General features: G+C 39.8%; 1 protein-coding gene across 1 annotated transcript in view; it reads left to right on the top strand.

The window, feature by feature from the left end:
• LOC138023183 (G-protein-signaling modulator 2-like) overlaps window positions 1-2,500 on the top strand; it is a 15,839-nt gene that overhangs the window by 6,482 nt on the left and 6,857 nt on the right. The window lies entirely within an intron of this gene.

The following is a 2,500-nucleotide window of genomic DNA, read 5'->3' as shown; positions in this document are numbered from 1 at the left end:
GAATTACAATATGAGCATGTAGCTTCCAACATTGGATTTGATCTGAGATAACTCAACTGCATTTTATCCTATATGCGTGCCTTAAGCTGTTTAATTTTGAGGGCTTGTATTGGAAATGGAATCCTTGTTTCTTTTTAATTTTCTTTAAATGGATGTTTAAACTTATCACAAATAGATGAGCTTGGGAACTGGTGCCCAGAAGGTTAGCGGGGAGCAGAAGCCCATGAGCCAAAGGGGAGGTATCCATGGCAACCCTGGAAGGGGGAACTACCCCCACACGCAACCGCTAACTGGCACCGTCACTCTGAGTAATCAGTGGAAACAATTTTAATACCTGACCCATACTTACCTAGAGATCACCAAGGAAGCGGGAGGGACGGGAAGGGGCGAGAATCCGCAAAGATTAGCTAACAAGAGCAATTGATCCGCAAAGATCAACAAGCAACAACGCATGAGAAAAGCAACATGACACAAAGGCCCTGCAAATCCCCAAATGGCCACCCCGCAGGTCACGTACCATAAGGGTGAAACTGCTGACTGCATTTAGTTCGAGTCTAACTTAGCCTAAATTATATTTAGCCACATTAAAATAACAGAGGGTAACCAAGAATCCTGGACAAAATTGTTTACTACATGTACATGAACCTGGTCCATATCTAAAAAATTATGCATGAATTAAGTCTTAAAATTGCCATTGTCCCCTCCCCCTAGCTCAGTCGGTAGAGCAGCACTGATCTAACCCGTAGGTCATGGGTTCAATTCTCACCCTGGTCAGAGTTTTTCTCTGTCCTTGTGTGGCCCCATTTCCATTAGTAGGGCTAACGCTCACATGATTCATATGGGGTAGAAAAGTAGAACTTCACATTACACTCTTATCAGTTAAGATTGTTATACAAAGATGCATATTCATAGAGGTTGTAACATTGCATTACTCAATTGCTTTCGCGTCTTCTAAGTGATGTGTTGGGTACAGGCTAATTATTTCGTGTTCTTTGCAATGACCGACTGAGCAGAATGCTCAAAAGGAACCACCGATTGTGTTAAATCCCTTGCAAGTCTTAGATTTGTTTTACAATGCGATACAAAAGTGAACAAATTTGTACCAGCTACACATTATATGAAACAGTCTACCACAACTTTTCACTGAGAAAATAACATGATATCGTATTACTTGCTGTTACGATGGTAAACTGTGCTTGGATGGTAGACCGTTGAAAAATGAAATACATGATAAATTATGTACAGGATTTCTAACTGTGTGAACTTTATTGTAAATCATGTGGTAATGTATTGGATTGAGTAGAAAAGAAAGTACCAGTTGAATTGTGCTGTTTCCTGGAAGACACGATTTTCAACTGTAATGCCACCAGCTCCATTGACGTCAACTTTTGGAGCATCAGATCTGCAGTTAGCAGATGATAAGTCCCAACACTTGAAAATCGATGCCACCGTATGTCAATAATTAATATCCTTTCGTGTTTGATACAATGTGCTTTGCAATTCGCGTGCAAACTTCTGGAATGTTTCAGAGCTTATATGATATCTAACAATTGTTTCTTTAGTTCCTGCTTTTTTAAGTAGAAAATTTTCCCTATAGGATTCAAATCCAGACTGGCAAAATTATTGGAATCAATCAGACAACAAGTTGCAAAAATAGTGGAGACACTTCACCTTCCTGGGGCGTTATTAATTTACCTATTATCTCTCACACTGCAGCTCACCCCACCCCCCCCCCCTTCCCTCCCCCCCTTATCAAAAAAAAATTGTTGAAAACTTAAACAGTCAACATTGAAAGGGGGAGAGGGGAGGGGAAGTGGGAAAGGTTTAAATTCTACATACGGTGGGTATTGGAAGCTAGAAAAGTACGTGTTTTTTAATAAGAGTGTGTCCACAATTGTGCAACTTGTTGTACTATAGCAACTAGAAAACTTTTGTTGGTATTCCTTTCACATGGTATACCACAGTCAATCAGTTGTGAGTGACGCTAGTAATTCATGCAGCCCGTCTTTGTACTGGGTAAGTAAAGTACATGCCCAAGGAAACAGGTGTTATGTCCAAGCTTCAAACTTCGACACCTTTCGATTTTGTTTCAATGGAAACCCATTGCAAGGTCTAAGTGTAGTCTTTGATCCTTTTTCAATCATTTGCAAAGTAGGAAATACAAATACTTGAAGCTCTGCTTAAGAATGTATTTTAGAAATTCATGTTTTCTGTCTATGATCAGAAGCAACAAATTATGGACACTTTTTGCGACGAAACATATGCATCTGGCAACTGAAATTTTTTAGTTGCCAGCTGGCACCTGCACCAAAAAGTTGATTTCGGACCCTGCATGTAATCCCTCAAGGCACTGTTGTAAGTAGGCAGAATTCCAATCAAACTTCACCTTACAGTTAAGTCTCTTTTAATTTTTACATTCTACGTCATTACCAGTGGCTTGTGGCTTACATGAGATTTCAAAACAACAGACACATGAAGTCAAACTCCACAGTGCAGTTGT

This window comes from Montipora capricornis, chromosome 11 (assembly GCF_036669925.1).
Source record: "Montipora capricornis isolate CH-2021 chromosome 11, ASM3666992v2, whole genome shotgun sequence".
NCBI classification, from domain to species: domain Eukaryota; kingdom Metazoa; phylum Cnidaria; class Anthozoa; order Scleractinia; family Acroporidae; genus Montipora; species Montipora capricornis.
Note: the sequence above shows the minus strand (reverse complement) of the source record. Positions and strands in the feature narration are given on the sequence as shown.